Genomic DNA, 22,636 nt, shown 5'->3' with positions numbered 1-22,636 from the left:
TTCAAAGATTTTTGATGAAGAAACAGATGATGATAATGTTAATAATGGCCAGAATGAAACTGATATTGTTGTTGTTCCCCCAGAAATTGCAGAGGCTAGTGACGAAGAAGAAAGGAATGGCAATGTTTTAAATAATGATAATGACATTTTACCAAATGATACTGCTGAGGAAGTTGAAATTCACGTAAGAAGTAAGTTTCAGCCTTCTAAAAGCAGTTATAGTCATACTAAAAAGTTTTAAAAGCAGAAGACTAAGATCTTGAAGTGGATAAAAAAGGAACTATTAGTTATGTCTCAGTAAGAACATGAAGAAAGAGATAGAAGAGAAATTATAAAAGACAAAACACAAGGTAAAACTAGTGCACAGCTTTTCGATTTTCTTTTTGGTTTAGACATTTACTCTCTTCTCGTTGAACAGACAAATATATATACGGTCAGAAAAAAAAAACTGATTTTATTGCATCTGAAGCCTATATGAGAAGATTTATTGGAATATTATTGCTTACAGGATATCATTCTTTACCTCAAGAAAAAATGTATTGGTCTTTTGATAAGGACATTTCTGTTCCTGTTGTACGAGAATTGATATCACGTTTGCAGTACAGGAATATGAAGCAGAATTTGCATTTGACAATAGTCAAATTGACAATACTGATAAATTATATGAGGTGAGACCGTATCTAAACTTACCAAATATCACCACTTTTTACTACTGGAAATATAAAGTCTCTTTTTGATTTCAGACGCGAGAACGCATTATTCCTTTTGCAAACTCCTCTTGAAAGTGTAGAATTAGCCAGAAATAGATCAGCAACAGGAAGACTTAGTAAATTCAGCATTCAAAAACCATTTAATGGAGATGGTAGACATTTTATCGTAAAGTTCGTTGATAACAAAAGACTTTGTTGTAAGGAGTACCATAGCCAGACTGTTTATAGATGCAAAGTATGTAATTTAGCTTTACATCATGATTGTAATCAAGCTTTTCATGCTTGAATCTTTCAAATGAAATAATCTGTATTTGTAAAAAAAATACACTGTATATTTTAATAATAAATTAATTACAAGTAAAGTGATTTGTAGATTTATAAAACGTTATACAGCTAAAAAGTAATCCTGCGCTCCACTCAAAAGAAACATCACACGAGTACAATCCTACTCACTAAACATCCATAGTCTTATTCCGCTGACGTTGCGCGAACGCAACACTCGCGTTTTCCACAGGTAAGAGCATTTTTTTTATTTTCAATGTAAATTTATGTTATAAATGCTTAATTTAATATTTGTTATTATTTTCATGAGAAAAGAATTCCTTGTAGTTTTGGCGGTTAATGGGTTAATTATTTTAATTATTAATTATTTTATTAGTTATTATTACTTTATTTACAGGATTTAATTTTATTCCTCTTTCTTGCCAACCTCCCATAGGCATCTAGCATTTCTAATTTTAGAAATAAATTCCTGGATATAGTAACATAATGGTGAAGGCGTGGCTGTAAATATTCGTCCCTTCAGTAGGAGGCAACGGTGGCCACCAATTAAGTGCCTGGCTTTAGAAGTGGTCATTGTCGAATAGGCAAATGCTCGCCACCCAGATAAAAGAAAATACCGAGAAGAGCGATACAAGTACTTTTCTGAAATGTTCCAGAATTATAAAGTGTTTCTATTGAGAAACAAATTTTATTAAACTATTATTAGTTTTGTGAGCCTTCAATCTATAACGAATCCGTACACACCCAACAATTTTGTTCTCAGAAGTGACGTTGAATGCCAGTGACCAGAGAACTATGGAGGAGCAACTTAAGATACCTGGTAAAGGCCTTTGCTGTTTTAAAACAAGAGATGATAGAGAGACAAGAATCTGTTAACAAAGAGATGAAATCGGGAGCAGTAGTGATGAAAGCGGGTGAAAAACGATGAAAGAGGACGTCAAGAAAAGACTGAAGCAGATCAAGTGCAAATGAAACAAGAAATGACTTAAATACTTGAACGAGAAAACGAGAAACGAGAAATGAAACGAAAATTTGTTTCCTTAAAAGGAAACAAATTATCAATAATGACAGCTGGTCACAATTCTGACGCTTTTAAATTCACAACCTCCTGACAAATGCACAAGACTCAAATCACAAGATGCAAATGAATGCGTTCCGCCATCTCGCAATGAATGCGAACAGCCATCTCGCTGTTCCTCTAAGAGCATACGCAGCGGAAAACTTTCAAACGTGGCCTGCTGCAGATTTTAGAAAACTTCAGTTAAAATCTTACCAGCAGGAAGCTCAAGGAAAGACTTCAGGAGCTCGCCACGTATTTTGAAAAGGCTGTCTCATTTCTTCTTTTCGGACTTCTCAGCAGAAACAAGGGAAATCCTGTCCCTGCAGTAGTTCATCGATGACATCTAGGATTATGCGATAGAGAAAGCATTGCGAATTGTGAAAATCAAGGATCTAAAACAAGTACAAAGATTATTGTACTCCATGAAATTCGAGGTAGCGCAGCAAACAGCTCGTACAAACTGCCACCCAATCGGAGCTGATGATGTCCAGGAGTCAGTGAATCAACTGACCGCTTGTCTAGACAATTTAACTAGGCAAGTCAATGCGTTGAAGTAGCGTCTCGCCCTAGCATTGAAGTTGCAAAACACATGCGCAATGACAAGCTTCTTTGGCGTTATTGGCTGCTGTCCGTTATACAGAATTGGCGATGTATCATCAGATTGGCAAGTATAGACATGTTATTCCATTACCTCAAACTGAAGCTTCAGATTAAAAAAAAAATTAATGAAGATGTCGCAGATTATATAATGAACACGGATCTATTTTTTGAAGAATTAATGATTTCAAAAGCTTTTTGGGCAGCTAATTATAAAATGCATGTTTATGGATACATATTTTCAGTCATTTCATTGAAAAATGCACTTTATTGCTCAGTTCCATTCAAATAATAGAATACATTTCCAAGCAAGCCAAACACATCCACACCAGTCCAAAGAGTATTTTCAATAATGAACGGGATATGGTTTGCAGAAAGAGGTAAAATGGCTGAACCAAAGGTAAAAAAAAGCTTTAGTAAGCTGCAAAATTAATAGTAAACAAAAACTGCAGCGAATTTTTCGATGCCATTAAAAATAACAAAGAATTTTTAATGAAACTTCACACTAGTGAAAAATACTAATGATAATTACTACTGAATGAGGTATGTTTAATCACCAGAAATTTATTTTAACTCATTGCTGTTTTTTGTTAACAACTTCTTTACTATAGTAGTACCTGAAAGTAGTATCTATAAAGTGTATGCTTTTTAGATTACTACTAAGGTAAGATAATGTAATCAAGAATACGAAAAGAAAGGACCACAGTATGTTATTTTGCTGAATGCCTATTAAAAGATGAACTTTTATGATAATGAGTTTAAATTAATTATGTTAAGCTCTCAAGAATTATTTGCCAAGATCTTTTATGATGGCTGTAAATATGAAACAAAAAAATTGTAAACTGAGGTTAAATTAATTGATTATGTCAAAGCACTGAAGAGTTATTTGCTTAGGATGAGACATCCCTTTAAGGAAAGCACGAATTTAAAAAAAATTATGATAGCGGTAAATATAAGATGGAATATCAAACAAAAATACATTTGGAAATAAATGTAAAATACGGTACTGATTATTGCATGCTACAAAAACCTACAGCATTAATTTAAGCAACTCAAAAACATCAACACGAGCGAAAAAAAGATAACGTCTATTTTCCTACACGCTTTTCAAGTCCTCAGTAAATAAATTCTCATATATTTGAGCACAAAGCCCACCCCATATGCTTTTTTAAGCACCTAGCAAATAATTGCTCGCATAATTGGGTGCAAAGTGACCTAATTTCACACATTTCGCAACGCTTCACTTACGAATCGCAGAAATCTGAATTCATCACCAAGCCAAACACACATAAATGTTCTTCGGCCAAGCGACGAAGGTTACCATGCTGAAAATATGTCTATCGCGCATGCGTGGAGCAACTTCAATGCTAGGGCGAGACGCTACTATGCGTTGAAGGCAAAACAGGAATGACAGTGCACTAGTGCACTAGAAGGGAGGGACATCTAGATTTGACTTTCTCGAGGCTGCCTTACACAATTAAGATCCCTAACCCCTTGAGGAATCATAACACTCCCGCTCAATCTAGTGGGACAATTTTTGTTTCACACAATCTGGGTTAAAAGCACACAAGTTAAAGGTGTTGCCGTCATAAAGAGAACATAATTAAAAATCAATCGTCCCCCAGTGTTGACCAAGGGGAGTCAAACTTTCAAGGTCAACCTTCGAAATCTGTTCATGTCACATCCCCACAACCAAGAAGCAGACAAGACAGTACCATATGGTACTTGCCGAGCCTGAAACTTCCACCGAATAAACAATGGTTCTAGTCATTGTAAAGACTGTTAATTTCCCCCCAGAAGTCGAGTCTGTCTAGATATTGACCTAGCCAAAACAGCGGGATCGACCCCCCCCCGGAGAAAGAACAGGAATGACAATAAACCGACCCGAAAATGTTGAATAACGGTACAGGCCATGTACTAAGGAGCTGCAAAACACATTATAATATTGCTTACAAGCAAAGAGAACTTCTGCGAATGAAAGTTTAATTAAAGATGGCATATATAGACAAATACAGGATCGCTAAACATCTCCCCTGTAGTCGGACCATAAGGGTTTAAAGGAGATAAACTGATGGCCTTCTCTGTAAATCATTCAGAAGCTTTTTATTCTACTTTTATGGCTAAGAAATTATTCAGGTCTAGAAAATTTTACTATGGCGTAATACTATGTGATATCAATGCTTATGCACGCTTAAGAAAAATGAAATGGCGACACTGAATAGTTCTTCATTGGATTGTAACAGTGTTAGTAATTTTAGTCACCTGATTAGATGACCTTTAGACATACGTTATGTTTTAAAAATGTATATTTATGAGGAAGACTGCGATTGTTGTTTATGAAGCATGGTTTAGATGTAACTTATACCTAGTGTTTTACAGTATTTAGATTTTAAAAGTACAAATACCCATAAATAGAGTTTGTAATCACAAAATAGTATCTAAAAGTTAATAATCTAAAAGTAATCTAGTTATTCTGATTTGTAGTAGAACGATTTTATTTGTGTTCGTTAAAGTGCAAAAGGAAATTCTTTTGCAAACTGTATTCTAAATTGCTGTAACGTCGAGGTTTCTAATATAGCTGGCATGTTAAACACACAGACAGCGTGAAATACAAGAAAAAAGATAAAACTGCTGCAAAACCTTTCAAGGCACTTTTCCCTAGAAAAGTCTTCTACCGAAAATGAATGAATTAATGTCCACAAAGCTGTGTGAAACATTTCATTTTTTAACACTCCACAATAATTGCAACTGTAAATGTTCATTTTATAAGGTATTTCGTCCGCCTTCGTGGTGTAGTGGTCAGCATGCTCGACGCGTATTCGAGAGGCCCGTGGCTCAAGTCCCGACGAGGGCACTGATCATTTTTCATTTCTCCTGCTTCGAAAAAAACCTTATGTCTCTATAATTTGAAGTAGAAAAACTATGTACATTGATTCTGAAATTGCAAAAAGGTTAGGTGTGGAAAACCAAAGGCAAGCTTTGTTAGTTAATATTCTTCTAAACCATTTAATTACCCACCGTATGTAATATATTAAAAATAAAAACGCTTGTTTTTCTGTATCTACAATGCACCCAGCAGAGGTAGTAAATACTGCTTTAATACTGAGCATGAAATAGGACACTCTCTTTTAAAACTTTGGAAGTATTCTCAGATAACAGCCGACGCTATTACTAAATATATAAAGAAGTTCTTATCATTCCACTGAATCTTAAAGAGTTATCTTCTTTCTCAAAAGCCGCTGTCTTTGTTAATTCGGGTAAGCATAACAGTGTTCATCTTAAGCTGAAATAAGATAAAGCATAGTGAGATTAATTCGGGTAAGCATAACAATGTTTATCTTAAGCTAAAATATGAATTGAATAAACAACCCTTTCTTGATAACTATTTAGCTCACACAATTCATAATGCCTAAGATATGCGACGTCAGAGTTAAAAATAGACGTAGAGAATTTAGTATTAAAAGTGGTTTCTTACTTTAGCAGTTATGCCATGAGGCTGCAGCTCTGAAGGAGTTCTATAATTTTGTTGATAAGAAGTACTTTGAGTCGTGTTCCAGTAAGCTGGTTAAGTTTAATACCTGTTCTTGAGAGGCCTTTAAGGAATTGAGTACCAAAGAACCAATTGCTTCTAAAGTTTAGATGAAGATAAATGTACAAATATTGTGTGGGATATATTTGGAGAAGAGACTGGAGATTCAAACTTATTGTACGAAGCAGTAAGATGTAGTGTTCATTTCTTGCGTGTCGGGTTATGACTTATCTCGGTTGTCTGACAGTAACATCAGAACAAGTCCATGAAAATTTTTTTTGTGGCGAGGAATGCAGGATTGCGTCTATTGTTGAAATGAGCCTTGTTCACATTATAGGTGATAATACGACTTTGCTCAGTTCCATTCCGACTTTGCTCAGTTCCATTCCAACTTTGCAAGATAATCTCCTAGGGGTTGGTTCAAAGGGTCTTTCACTCCTCTTTTCCTACCACCAAGTCCTTAAACAGGTATTTAAGCCTTCTCCGACATTCGAATCTTGGCCCAACAATACGGCACCCAGCATTTCTATCCCCTGTTCTGATAAAAGCGGTAAAGCGGCAGCGCTCATTTGTAAGCCACATGACGAAAATCATTAGTGGCACCATTATGTTTATAAAATAAGACATTTCAGTTATTCTAATACATAAGTTCGTGAAACGCACAGGTCCACCAGCGGCCGAGCGGTAAAGACGCTGAACACTGGTAGTTCGGTCCGAGGTTCGAATCCCGCGAACGGGCTGGCTGCATGGGCGTTTTCGTGGTTTTCCCCATGTGTAACGTGTATACGAGCCAGTTTCCCTTAGAAAGTCCTCCACGAAGGCATCCCTCCCCTTAGGCAGATAGCCCTAGTGTGCTTTGCCATAATTAAATACACCACCACACCACACCGTGAAATGCACAGACCTTGCATATTAAGCAATAGGTTAGAACAGTGTTCTCAACCAAGGGAAAATCCAAGGTGAATTTCATAGTTTTAAGAGATGAATGCGGTCAGCATTTCAGTTAGGTATTTATTAAGTATTTAGTTTTAGTTTATGAATATAAAAGCAACTTTTATTCTAGTTTTAGTGTTATCTCACAACCTTTCCTATACTTTTTTGTTGTTTAATTTATGAAGCACGTTAATGATCTAAATCTAAACAAATACATAAATGCGTTTTTCGAGTTTTGAAAAAGGGGGAGAGATGATCTTCTGGCAGTGGTGAAAGGGTTGTATGGTACCATACAGGTTAGAGGATAGCATTTTAACGTTTTTTTTTTTCAGCCAAAGGTATGAAAAACGTCTTCACATAAATGGCAGCAATGTGAAAAAGATATTTTACTGCTCCTGAGTAACATTAAACTATGCTCCTGAGTAACATTAAAAGGTAATATTTCGACCTCCTGAATATATTAAAAGAATTTGAGACATTTGTTTTAACAAGTAACCTTCTCTCATTTGATACCTGTGTATGTTCTGCTATTGCGAAGTTAATAATGAAAGATCTTAAGCACGGGGGAATTCTGTGAAAAGTATTGTTTTGTTAAGAAAACCGTGTCATCTGAGAGGCTAAAGCAAGCTATGTCAAACGAAGAAAAGTACAAACCTACCTTGTAGAGCCATTAGGTTAATTTGGAAGCAGGAGTCGTGAAAAATGAGCAATGCCCTCACCGGGACTCGAGCCACGGACCTCTCGAATACACGTCGAGCGTTCTGACCACTATACTGCGAAGGAATGCTAAGAAGGCGGTAGAAATACCTTATAACCTGATCTGAATCAGATGATGATGATGATCAACAACACTTTTATTATTTACCAATGCTTTTCTTTTTATAGTCAGTATTTGCTTGCATTTTTGCAACAACCGGTGCTAAAAGAAACGCATTTTCTTATTGTGGACTTGCATTGTGTAGGTCGCAAAATAAATTAATTCTTTAAATAATGAGACCGGAATGGAGGGAATGTTGTATCACATTATTACAGAAAAATGACTCATAATGAAGCCATGCATACTATGCGAACGATATTCTTTTCATGTAGAAGTAATATACGATTAGTGGTTTCAAGAGCAACAGAGATAAAATGCAGAAAAGAAACGATAAAAAATATAATAAATATTACAGAATCTATGTTTAACGAACAAAATCACAAAACGAATTTGAGAATTATAACTGCAGACTGTGAACTAACAGTTTTTAACAATAAAAAGTTTCCTTTGAAGTAAATTTATATAAGTAACTATAAGCAGTTACTAACATAAGTAAAGCTTAAACAATTAGATAACTTTAAAATATGAACCGCAAATTTAGTAAGATATTGAACATTTTAACAAGGTAACGAGATCTCCAGAAGTAAAGAAATACCCAACAAATTTGCTCATCTAGACAAACGTATATGAAAACTAAAATTAAGACAGAAAAGTACATTTTATGAACTTCAGATTATAGTTTAAGACCTCAAGAAAGATCTTGTAATTAAAAAACAAAAATAAAGCAAAATATTAAAAAAAACTGCCAAAAATGGAAAAATTATAGAATTATTTCTACTGTCTTTTTATGTTATTTCAGTAAATTAACGTGGTAATTTACTGAAATAACATAAAAAGTTGTAAATGTTAATTTCAGTAAATTAACATTTGGTGTTTCCTGCTCTTAAAACTAAATTATAAATGTTCACTAAAATTAAAACTCTACTCTAGAAAGAATTTCAGTTTTAAATTCTCTACCCGCGGCAAATGAGCTGGCTGCATGGGAGCTACCATGATTTTTCTGTCAAACGTAACGTCGATCCAAGCCATGCATGAAGAATGATGCATTCTTCCTTTGGCAAATATCTTTATAGACATTGTTACAATTTAAATGAAAAATGTCTAAAAGCTCATGTGTTTATTTCCATATTTCTGTTTGAACGTAAAATGCTATAAAAGTAGAATTATCAAAACATTAAACAAAATTAAGTGAAAAAAATATGTAAATAAGTCTACAATTTATATGTTACTACATAATTCTAACATAATCGTTATATTTTTATTTTATATTCGTATAGAGCAATTGGCAAGTACAGCTTTTATTCGAAATTTGATAATATGAGAAATAAACCTTATGCTTTGTGAATAGCCACAAAAATTTGCATTAAGGTGCACCACATAGTTGATTAATGGTGGTAGCTTAACATAATGATAACCTGACTAGATTACAAAACTCTTAATTAAATTATGTAAAAAAATTAATGTAAATTTCTAACTGCGAAGCAAAAATATGTAATTTTCAGTTTTTTAAAGTTACGCAACTTCAATACACCTATTATCTCCAGTACTGAATAACTAATCGCAACAGGTAAATATTATTATGCAATTCGTCCCCTTTCCGAATTCCCTACGGATAAAATTCCCTGTCGTCTTCACTTTCAAAGAATTCGAAAGGGAATAATCGACGAAGAATGAATGGCAGACTACATTACGCGGCTGGAAGAGTTGACATTGATGCTTCGGCATTCACGCGCTCAACCTATTAGTATTTTCTTCTGTCTTTACTTTAGTTGAGGCTTTTATTTTCAGGTAAGTGAATAATATACAATCATAATTTAAGATGTACTTTTTAGACTCCGTTGGACTTCTATAGCATGGAGCTATTATTACTTATTTTTATATGTAATTAAAATATGTTTAATTTGATTCGAAATGATTTTATTAAAATCATATCTTTGTTTAAATGTGATTCCGAATATAAAATGATGTTTTTGAATCTAAAGAATATTATACTATCTTATGAGAGGAGTCTTATATTTAAAAATGCACTGCGATGCTTTTTTTTTTTTTTTTTTTTTTTAATTTTATTTTTTTAGTCCAAAAGGGCTATTAGTCTCGAAAAACGATTTTACATTGTTTCACTTTAATGCGTTATTTCACTTTTCATTCAAGTCCATTTGGAAGATACTATTTTTTCATATTTTATCTGTTTGCTATTAACTAGCAAACTAAACTATTTAAAAACAATAGATGCAATTCTTAATGTTATTTTTAAAATTTTTAATCTGATTGATTTAAATAAAAATGATTTAATTCATGATGTATCTGACTAAAAAAATTAAGTATTTTTATAGAACTATATAATTTTTTTTTTCTCCTTGTAAATATGCAGAAGATATATAATGTTTCCCATGCTAGCCTAAATGCATATTCATCTTATGAAATGTTTTGCTGTTCCACCTGGACCATCTTTGCTGATAAATCATATTAAACTTTAAAAAAGCCCTTTACGGAAATCGCTAAAATCTATACCCTTTCAGACTTTTTTTTTTTTTTTTTTTTTTTTTGTCCAGGTATCATATTTAGATCATTCAGTTATTTATTCTTCATTAAAATGCAGCATTATTTCGTATTTGACGCTGCTTTATACTCTGACTCAGATATTATTATATATGTTAGTTATTATATTTTAATTATGTATAATTCCTACAGCGATAGATTAATATCGTACAAGCACTTGTACATCACAACTTTTGCATCACAACAACAATCCTTCTAAAAAGAAGGATTTTCTGTTCAGTACCATTAAAACTCTTTATAACTTAGTGACGTTAAAAAAAATATATTTACCCAGTTTTACGAAATAATTGGCTTTAGTCTGCAACCTAACAGAAAACGTGTAATAGCTGATTATACATATAATACAACAATCTACAATAAGTTATTATTTGCATTCATTTATGCAGTAAAAATTTAAAAAAAGAGCTCGTATGCTACAAAGGAAGATGCTATATTTCAGAGGATTTTAAATTAAACTAAACTATACATTTAATCCTTATAATATGTGAATAAAAAATCTATCTAGATATTTATTACTCAGTTATGCTAACAGCAGTTAACGAATTGACGTCGAATTTTGCAACAGTTAACAGGTTCATTTACCATAAAGATAGAGCATCTCTAGTTTCAGTCCTGTCCAGAAAATAATGCAGGAACGATGCTGCTAGAAATATCCATGCATTTTGAATGATAACAACAAATGCTGCACATTCTTTATACGTAATGCAAAGAGAGGTTGATATGAAACATGAGTAACAGAAAAAAGATTAAAAAAAATTAATGTTATCTAGGTGACAAAATTTAAACCACACCTTTTAAAGAATTCTGTAATTTAATCGTTAGAGAAATTTATAGGAATAGCTACAAGTAATTTAGCAATTACTAGAAGCCAAAACGCGTCAGCGGCAAAATTTATTGAGAATTATAAGTAACATATTTGGATTTTATTTCTGAAACTTTACTTTCACTTGTGCTACTACAGCTGTGAGACAGTTCGAAAGCGATTATCTTTAAGACGTATATATTTCAGTTCTGTTTTTCAATGTAAAAAAATAAAAGCATAAGATAAAATTTTGAAAGTTAATATTAGAAATTTGTTTTGCATGAAATATGTGTTTAAAACATAAAATTTGTCAGTTATTTTTAACTTACAGTGGCCCACATTTGTTTTTCGATACTTGTATTTTAGAAATAACTTTACATAGATCTTGTACTAAATATTGTAATGCAGACTTCATATTTTTTCTTTATTTTAAGCCTCGTTTGTTGTAAAATAAATATATCAAAATATTTCCTGTATTAAAATAATTTGTTCAAAACGTCTTAATAATAATTCGGCATCTGCATTTGGAAAGTATAGCAATTGTTTAACAAAATATAATAATATTTCCGTATCTGCATTGAAGCTGGTAAGACGCTACAAATAGACGACCAATTCTGTTAAGAAATTTAATAATTCACCTCTTTAAAGATGGTAAAACTAAATATGTTTGATGTAATGAATTGATGGAAATTGCATGGAACTGTTGAAAATGCACTTAAGTTTGAACCACATTCCAAGCTAACACTTGGAACAATTGGAAATTTATTTTATAAAAAATCAAGCAAGAGCCAAAAATGAGTATTGTAAAACGTTCAGCAGACATAGAAGAACGGTTCGAAGTAAACGTTAACTTTGAAACTTTCAGAAGAGTCATTCAAAGCATATGAATAACAGTGGGCGATCAGCAAGAGAAAATTCTTCCTCAACAAGAAAATAAGGAAAATAAGCCTAACTTTGGCAAAATCTATAGTAAGCAATGTTGAGGGGATGTTTCGCTGCCTTTTGAGTAAGAAATTAGAGTTTATCGAAAATAATATTGTTTAGTATAAACATATAAATATTCATTAATGAAAACCTGAAAACATCTTCTATAAAGCTTGGAATGAAAAATATATTCAAGTTCTATCAGAATAACTATCTTAAAAATCCAGCCCTAAATATTCGCTTGTAATTATTACACAAAAGTCCTGAAATTACCAAAACTTCTAAGCACTTTCCGAACTTAAATCCTATGGAAAATTCAAGGAACGAATTTAAGAAAAGAATAAGAAAAACTTGATATTTCTTCGAAAGTAATTCGTACGTAAAAGCAATTCTTACATAGGAATTGAACAAATGAAATATCCTTACACACAAAAAAAATTAGTATTGAATACATGACAAAGTATATACTAAATGTCATTTTTACTGACAGGAAATCCAACTACATATTCAGTGCCCCGTTATTTTCACAATTTAATTAAATATAATTTTTTTAAAGCATCAGAATACTTATACGAGTACATTTTTCAAAATTTCTGAATAAATTATTTTTTTACCAAAAATGTTTTGAATAATTTCGTTCAAAACAAGCAGATTTTAAAATAGATGATGAATTGTTTATGTGGAAAAAAAACAGTCATTTTGCTGACATTTGCAAGTATAACTGAAAAACTCAAGTGTCCGAAAACCAATGTGAAAGTTGACACACGTTGAAATACTTTCCATAAAATTATCTGCTTTATTTTCAGAAAATTTTAGACTAAAATGCATGTCTAGAATTTGTGTTTAAGAAAATAAAACCTACACCTAACTTTTTGAAATTATTAAATTTTTGTATTTTATTAAATTTAAATTTTTGTATGTACTTTATTATAGCAATAATAGCTTAATTTAATTACTGCATTAAGTATGTTGGTCATTATTGTAATTATTTTTATTGCGTTTTACGGAGACAAAAATAGAACGAGAACATAAAGAATGGCTGTTTACATGCACATAAAATTTTAATAAATTTACTGGTCAAGAAAATTAATAAAATTCTCTCTTTAATATTGTATTTAATTTCAGCCTGCTAAAAGCAAACGTGTGGATTATAAATTTCTTACAAGAGTCCCCACTCTCCAGAAAAAACTGTATTCGTATCAACGACCTTAGGCAGATAGCCCTCGCATGCTTTGTCACAATTAAATAATTAAATAAACCAAACCATTCGTCTCAACGAACGTTAAAAATTCTAGGATACGAAAAATATAGCTCTCTTACTAAATATAATGCACAATTTACTATGCTGAGGGACAATATTTTCAATAATTTTTGGCGAACTGAGGGAATTAGATTTAACTGGAAACAAGTGGGATACTAAATTATGAAAAATTATTATAATGGGGAATAAGGAAATTATAATAAGGAATTAATTGAAATACGGGTGCGGGAAAGAGAGGAAGAGAAAGAGAAAATAAAAAGGAAGGCATTTCGCTTGTGATCAGAGATGCCTTTTTGTGTGCTGTTTTGTTGGGGGACCGGAGTCAGAAGTGTATGAATGTATGCGCGTGTGTATGCTTGTATGTGCATATATGTATATATGTATACACACACATGCATTCGGGATTACATATATACATGCATACATGAACACATGGGTGCATACATACATACATTTCTGAAACCGATCCTGATAACAGAACAGTACCCTTTTTTGATAAGCTAAGACGCTGTCTATTTAGAAGAATTACTTACTATGTTATGGTGTTATATCGAATTCAAAATTAATCATCCAATTTCAGGAAACCATAGTTTATTACAGAAGCTGTGAAATAAAATAACACCTCAACAAAATTTTAAATTTTAATATTTTTGATTTTAAAATTTTATGACCATTAAAAATTAACATTTAATTTCAGACTTCCTATAATAAAATAGAGTTTATTATAGGACTCGTGAAACAATGCATCTTTAAAAATTTTAATTTATTTAGAACAATCTAAATTAGTTATAACGAGTAGTAAATTTGAATAAATTTAATTAAACTTATAAGCTGCAACATGGATAAACTTATAAATTTCTTCAAGAAGTCATCCATCCCTTTAGACAAAGAGCCCACGCCTGTTTTGCCATGATCCATATAATCCAGTTCAATCTTCAAAAATAAAATCTGGCTTATTTGAAGCGCCAGAAAAAATAACAGTGGAACAATTAATCCCCCAATCTAGAATGCAATATTTTTTAAATCCGATTTTTTCACCTTTTCATTTTTAAAATTAATTAATATATTTTCTGAGAAAGTAAATAACCTTAAACTATTTTATGAAAAAACAATGACCTGTGAAATCCTTGTACTGGAGATAAATTTAATGTGTACATCAGAGCTGTGTAACAGCTCGTAAATGCAAATAAAAGACTTAAAAAATACATTTAGTATTTTCCATAATACCATAAGCAAACTCTTTCTAATATTTACCAATCGAAAGTTTTCTTTAAATAACAAGAATTTGCTAATCGTATGACATACCAAAATAACTCCTATTCAAAAAATTAAAAAGGAAAAAAAAATCTGAAAGCCTTCAGATTTTATACTACAGCCCAAGGAGCATTTTTTCCATACATACACTTTTCGAGAGCATTTGGGATAACAACTCTTTGGGCTTAAAGTATTTAAAAATAGTATATATTAGAATTTCCGTAGACATTTTCTCGCGCTGGAGATAAAAACGTGGAGATTAGAATAGGTGGAGTAAGCATGACTTCATAAAATTGAAGCCAAGGAGATGTTAGCAACGTGACCTCAGTCTTCATGGCCGCTATATAGCGTATGGGTAAGACTACGAAACATATCGTTAAATAAAATTACACTGAATTCGAAACAAATATCAACGTTCCAAGGTCCAGAAAGTGTTTTTAGGCATGATCTGCATAAAATACTATTGAAACTTCCAGAGATTTTCCAGGTTTTACCGTGTATGCATTTGTGTTATAGTTACTATTTATACATTTTACTGTACCTAGATTTTAATAAATTTGATAAATCCTTGTGATTTTTCTGTATACTAAGTAGAAAATCTGTTAAGTATTAAAATTAGAATGGGAGATTAATACATGCAAACAACGCCGATTAGGAGAATGGAAACAAAGTCCGCTAATGGCACAGGCCATAATAAGTGGTGACGTCATACCGTGACGTTTCGTAGCTTCACTTTCATTTCACGGGGCGTATGGAGAAGGCTTACTACATCTGTTCTAACCTCCACGCATAAAAATATTTTATTCCATACGTCGTTGCCACTGCTCGCTTTAAAGTCGTTGAGCTTTTTGATAAAAAAATTCTTTAAAGTTTTACAAAATATGAAATAGATAATAAAACTAATTCAATCCTCAAAACTTGAGCTTCCAAGTGCCCATGTTTGGGTAGAGGACTACGTTATTCAAAATTTGATGGTAATCTAAGTACTGCTGTTGTCTTCACATTGGGAGAAACATGCATAAATTCACGCAAATTCTTCATTATTTAATTTCTTCAAATATAATACAGGACGATAATATTTGGTGGCAGCAGTTTGGAAAGTAATTCAACGCTTTTAGTGATTTGATGTAAAATGCCGTTTTGAGACTAATAGCCCTTCTGGGATAATACACTTCATAATGTGCTCATAATTTTTCCGTACCCTTCATTTCAAATTTATTTGAAATATAAAAGGTTATATAATTTGAGTTATAAATTATAAAAAAAGGTTGCTCTATTGACTGTAAAAGAAAAGGTCAAGAAAATGAGTCGATATTTGGTAAACACTATCTTAGATGTCATCATGATCTGTTATTAGATTTTTTCCCCTCGAATGCAAAAGTATTATCTCTTTTATGCAAAAGTATTATCTTTATCTAGTCGTTGTAAACCACTTCCATAAAGATTGGATATATTATGTGTCAGTTGACGTATTATAAAATTATGAAATTATTTGTTTTTTCATAATACTGATGTTTGCCGCGGAATTCTCTAGTCTATTGAAATGATATTTGAGAGAAGAAACGTGATTATATGTGAGAGAAGAGAAGAAGACACTTCAGCAAGTGGTTTCATGCACGTGCTCTAGCATACGAATGTAGTGATTGTGAGAGCACTGCATACCTTCTCTGAGATGGAAACATCAGTGGTATTCTATCCTAGTGAAGAAAAGCTATTTTAGATTTTGACAGATGGCTTACTCCGTGTCTGAGCTCTCAAAATTTCTACCTCCAGTGGTGGCGAAAGAGAATTACTTCTTGGGAAAATTGGTAACTGAAGTTCAAACCTGAGTCTGAGATTCTGTGGGCATATCTTACCGATTAAAATATTTTGTTTCACAAGTTCGGTATTATATTTAGTGTATTACGCAAAGAAGTGTTTTCAGTAAAATTAAAACAGCAAAACTATTGATTGATTGAAAACATAATATATATAGATGAAAGTTTAACGTAAAATAATCAGTACTTCAATGGTTTACTACTATTTCTCAGTGATTTTCCCCTTTAAAACAAAAAAGAAACATTTGTATTACATTAACTTTCATACCAACATTGTTTCTACTGAAACTGTCCGGCAATTTTGATAAATTCATGAAATCATTGTACATTTGTTTTTCGTTGGAATATTAGCAATCAATTAGAAAAGAAATTTTGCCCTCGTTTCTGCGTTCCCTCCTGGTGCCAGTTATAACATAATTTAGATATAGAAATTGGAGTTGAAATCGCGGCGAATGCATAGCTGATTTCTGACGTTTCTTGGCTTACAAGAGTCCCATGTTTCGTAGTCCAGTATCTTCTATAATCCAGGATATTTTGAATCTGCATCCATTACTTTATGAATCTGTCACTAGAACGCCGCTGTTAATAACACATAAAATTAAAAATTTGTTAATATTACTTTTAAATGCTTTTTATTTTGCTTTAGTCCTATAATTCTCCATAATTTATTATATTCAGCTATATTACAATATTTCAGAATGTCAACTAATGATTTCTATAAGACAGTGCCAGTGCTTACAAGCACAAGTATGAATCAACACCTGTGTTAAGAAAGTGGAAGTCTTGAAAAAGTTAAATAAAAGACAAATACATCTTTAGTAATCCATATTTTGAGTAAGTTTTAACTTTGTTCAAATGGATGCACAAAAAAAAAAAAAAAAAAAAAAAAAGATGAGAGTTATCTACCTGCAGGAAAGAATGTTTACGTAAGTGATATTACCTTTTGGACTAAAAAGAAAAAAAAATCGAAAAAAAGAAAAAAAGAAAGACTTCTTTTTCAGGTTCAGACTAATCTTCAAGTTTATATAAAAATTTACTGCTACAGGCTATATTCAGATACAGACTGTAGAGAAGAGAAGTAGAACTAGAATGTTGCCACTGAATTGTGTATTATTTCATACAAATTTATTTCATATTTCTAGTACCCTTATGTATTCTTCCATTTGGTTTAAAAATTAATAATAAACTTTATTTAAATTATTTTAATCATTTTATTAAATTTGATCAGATTAATGTTCATATTTGAGGACATTAGTTTTGAGTACAAGTTAGAAATGCGTAAGCTAATGTGGCAAACATTAAAGTTCATTCACTTCCTTCTTCAAATTCCTTTAATACTAAATCTGGCTGTCTCACTCATCGTTTACAAACTTGCCTTTGCAAGTAAAAAATCTCATAAGGATGTCGATCAGTGAAATAATGTTACTTTGTGCTTCTCAATTTCATTCATAAATCCGTCTCGTGTACTGCTCCCGGAAAAAAAAAATATAAAATAGGAACGATAAATAAGTTGAAGAAGTTTCTTTTTTAGGTGTTAAATAAAATCTACAATCTGGAAAATTCAGATTACAGTTTAGTGCCTCGAAGAAAAGAAAAGATGAACGTATTGTTAAAAATTTAAAAACAAACAAAACAAAAACAAACAAAAAAAAATACTCTAAAGTTTCATTTGTACACTTAAATACAAATATTATATACGATCACCTACTCAAAAAATTGAATCTGTAGCATTAAATAACATAAAAATACAATTAAAGAAGAATTTTAATTACAAGATCATCATTTGCTTTTGCATTTCTTTTTCAACATAAAATATATAAAAGGAATATTACCAAAATATTAAGAAAGGATATTCTGCTTGAATAAAATTTAAAAAGTAACGCATAAAAGTACGCGCAATTCTCTGTGTTACAATGAAACTTCATCATATCTATTAAATTACACTGAACACAAGAATCAGAATTAGAAATTTTACAAATGACTTATTTTATGGCATTAGAAGTTTCATTTATCTGACACTCACGGAATATATAACAGCTCTTTCAAAATGTTGTTAAAGAGATCATATTAAAATAATATTTTAAATGATTCTCTTAACTTGATAATCAGTATCGCACTTTTGTAATAGAGAAGATAAATGAAAAATCTTACCCACTTCCAATTGATAATTACATCTATTATTTATGTCGGACGCGATTTTATTAAAATAAAAACAATAACATTTCTTCTAAGTGTTGAAAATGTTGATTTCATTTATGAATTTGAACTGCCTTACTTTAAATTTTCATTTAGCATTATTTCCCCTGTTTCCACAAATTTATATCTCAATTTTTTTCTTAATAAATTGTGTTTAACGCTGGAAATGGCAAACTAGCTAGGGAATCAAGCCTGTTAAGTGTTATTAGAAATGATTCGATCTCAAGCACAGTTAAGGTTTATGAAGCAAAAATATGCAGGACATCAAAGTAATTTACGAATCAATATAATATCTGGAGGAGAAAGTTAACGATTAATGTTTTCTATCCCCCTATCTTCTTTATTTTATTTAAAATGCACAGAAAATTTCTATTGCAGAACAGCAAGTGAAAACTTAAAAGGGGAATCCCCTTTTAGGGGCTTTGAGTTTATCTCTTCTCCTATTGAAAATAGAAGGAAAAAGGTAAATTTCAAAATTACAAAACTTTGAGAAAAGGTAGTGTTAAATAATTTTGCCTCTTAACAAAAGCTGCAAAATATTTCTTCTACGACGATTTTATAAATTTGCGAGTTTTGAGCTTTCTGTAGCATAAGAATTTTTTTTTTTTTTTTTTTTTTTTTTTTTTTTTTTTTACGTAGAATTTTTTAATAAACAATGTTTAGTTTTGGTTTTAATGTAGGAGACATCTGAAAGAAATGTGTAAAAGATCTTTCACTGATAACACCCCGAAATTAACTTCTTGCGTGTTTGTGCAAGCATGCGTTGCATGCTGCTATAGACGAACGTTTTGAATATTTTGGTTGTATAATAAAACCATTTTTATTCTGACGCATTGTCTAAATATTCGGTTGTGTTTGGAGGGAGTTACGTTATAGTCCTGAATGTCAGGATTACCTTTTGCCTCTTTACTGTGAGATACAAATGTTACGCTTCGATAATTCGAATTTTAGACTAGTTGAACTGAATTTCTCTTCTGCCCCTTACGTCAAATACATTAAAATTAATTCTAATTTTTCCAGATAAGTCGAACTTCTTAACCTCGATTATTCAAAATATTAATTTAAGATAATAGAAATAATTTAAAATATTAGTTTAAGATATAGTATTTTGCTTTTCCGACCTGGGGTTTTCACGAATACATCCGTTACTATAGCTACAGAGACAGTTCTCGCATGCTTTGCCGTAATGAATTAACAATAATAACAATATAAGAAGATATTTGTTTGAAGAAGTAGCATTTACGTGCTTTTATGTACATTTTGCACAACAACAACAACAAAAAATACAGCTCTACATCTCCCGTTCTACTAGGCTGATTTACGAAATTTAGCCGCCATATGTAATGTCTCTAAAGCGCGACTTAGGATACATATTAGATTTATATATAGAATTTGTCTAACATAGATATTTTGATAAAAAGAACTTTTTCTGAAATGAAATACCGATTTTTTTTTTCATATTTAGATTTTACTACTCAAATTTTGCCAAAAGGCTACTGGTGCCTTTTGTAATAATCGCACCAGTAGTTTTTAAAAAATTTGGTCTCAAAATTTGAACTCCTCAATGTTAATTGAGTTTGGTAGATATTTATTAATTTACATTTTTTAAACTTATTTGATTCTTCCTTTCACATTTAGAAATTTAGGTTTAATCCAAATAAAATTAGCAGCTATTTTCTGATTTGTTTTTCGTATTTTTAAAATCTTTATAAATGTTTCAAAAACAGTTTCGAATTATAACCTGAAAGTTATGCCATTATCTTAAAAGTAGCTGTATTTCTTAGAGATACCTGAAAAAATTTTTAATATTTTTATTAAAATTTCCGTAGATTAATATATTGGCGCGTTTTGATGTTTTGTGTATTTGTTATAAGCTATAATAATGCCAAATATGATTTACGCACTTTGTTAAAATTATTTGAAAGAATGAGCGATACACCTTTTATTCTCCCTGTTCATAGTAAAAGAGAAAGGAAAATTGGTTACCATAATTTAAAAACTTCGTCAAGTGAATTATTCTTGGAGCAAACTAAAAAAAGTGCGCCAAGACAAACTTCAAAATTTCTCGGTAAGTTTCTCATCAAACTTTACAAAACTGAACATTTAGGCATAATTTAATTCGTAGAATCGAAATATGAAAAAAGAATTCGTTAAGTAATTTCAGAATTGCCCGATTTTGTGTTAGAATACCTGTTTAAGAACAAAATACTATATGAAATCTAGTGTATATCCGAAGTCGCGCTTTCGAGACATGAAAAACGCAAGTTAAATTCTGTCAATCGGCCTATTACAACGGGAGTACAGAACTATCCTTTCTTTTCTTGTGCAACTTATTGCTATTTATACGTGGCAATATAGTTAGTTTAGAAACACCGCGAAAGGTGCAAGTACCATCGACACGCGAAGTAGTAAGTTCCATAAGCAGATTTTAGTAGAAAAGCCTTATTATACTGAACTACTTAAAATTATTAAGAGATGAAATACGAGTAACTAGAATACTAAACGTTACATTCGTTTGACTGCACTACCTTTATTAAATATTACATTACGTCAGAAAAGAATCCATCAACAAATTACTCTGTTCATGTCATTCATTTGGTGACAATATTTTACAGCCCTCCTACAAAAAAAAAAAAAAAAAAAAAAAAAAAAAAAAATGTTTCCTTCCCTACCCCTTCAAGTCAGAACGAATTCGAATCCCAATCTTTGGAGTTAAACTGACAAACTCTTCTGTCAATAATTGTGTGTTTAATTTTACTTTTTTAATGCTAACGTAACTGAAGATAAATTTAAAAACTAAGAAATCATATGACAAGTAGAAATGTTTTCTCATATACCTGGAAAAAGAAACAAGAGATCATAAAGTAATAAACTAAAAGAGATCGGAAAACTTTATCCCAATTGAATAAGAAAGTTATAAATATCCTAATGTTGCACAAGAGCTTCTAAAACAATGCTCAGAGAAAAGAAATACATCAGAAGAGGTGTAAATCAGTCACTGAGCTTTCTGAGTGTTCTCAAGTTTGTTTTGCCCCAAGTGTGCATCCTTTTAGTTTCCAAAAATGAATTGAAAGTAAATAATAGCCTAAGTGCGTGCAGTATTCCACGTAAGAGATATCTAAATGTTAATGCATAACTAATTGGAATAAAAGCAATACAAAAAATCTGAAAGGTTTCAGATTTCACCTGTCGCCCAAAAAAGGTTTATTAAGGTTTTCTTACGCTGTCCCTGAGCTCTCAGACTATCACTCTGCTCTTATACTGGCTCATGCTAACCAACATTTTAAAAAATATTTTTAGCTTTTTTGTGAAGCATTGTTTTATTCTCATTTATGCTATATTAATTTAAACCAAAATCACAGAAGCAACAAAAGCAGCATATCAATCCGATCAATTCGTTTCAAAAGTAAGAAACAAATATTCTTAAGAACTGCATCTATTGCTTTCAAATAGTTTAGTTTGCTAATCTACTTGAAATATTGTATACAGATTGAGTTTGAAAGATGAATATCGTACATTTTTCCGAATGGCAGGAGACTCGAATGAAAAGTGAAACGACACATTTATAGTGATTCGAAGCAAAACCCTATTTCGAGACTAATAGCCCTTCTGTGCTAATAAGAATATCGTTTCGAATATTTTTTTACGAATTTATAACACAGTAGCTCATCCTTCCTTATGAAAAAGGGTAATAATGTGCTTTTCCCTATAAAATAATTATATTTCACATTACTATTGAGATAAAAATAGGAGAAATTCATAATTATTGTTTGATGATATTGTTTATTAATACAAAACTATCATTTTAGCAGAAAGGGAAACATTAAAGCGAAAACATAATACCGTGCCTTTTTCAAAATTTACTCATAACAACAGTTTACTGCAACAGTACTGC

At 31.4% G+C, this 22,636-nt stretch overlaps 1 protein-coding gene across 3 annotated transcripts in view; it reads left to right on the top strand.

Annotated features, from left to right (window-relative positions):
* Positions 1-9,590: 9,590 nt before the first annotated feature.
* The window catches only part of LOC118187681 (bestrophin-3-like), a 127,786-nt gene continuing 114,740 nt past the window's right edge, over positions 9,591-22,636 (top strand). For 2 of the 3 annotated variants that reach the window (XM_085816938.1, XM_085816937.1), the window contains exon 1: positions 9,591-9,716. The gene's annotated coding sequence lies outside the window, so the exon portion shown is untranslated. The remainder of the gene's footprint in view (positions 9,717-22,636) is intronic. The other variant, XM_085816940.1, reaches the window with a different exon arrangement.

Source organism: Stegodyphus dumicola, chromosome 5 (genome assembly GCF_044657685.1).
Source record: "Stegodyphus dumicola isolate Sdum_Otavi_A_Nest chromosome 5, ASM4465768v1".
In the NCBI taxonomy this organism is placed as follows: domain Eukaryota; kingdom Metazoa; phylum Arthropoda; class Arachnida; order Araneae; family Eresidae; genus Stegodyphus; species Stegodyphus dumicola.
This window is presented reverse-complemented; position numbering and strand designations above follow the sequence as displayed.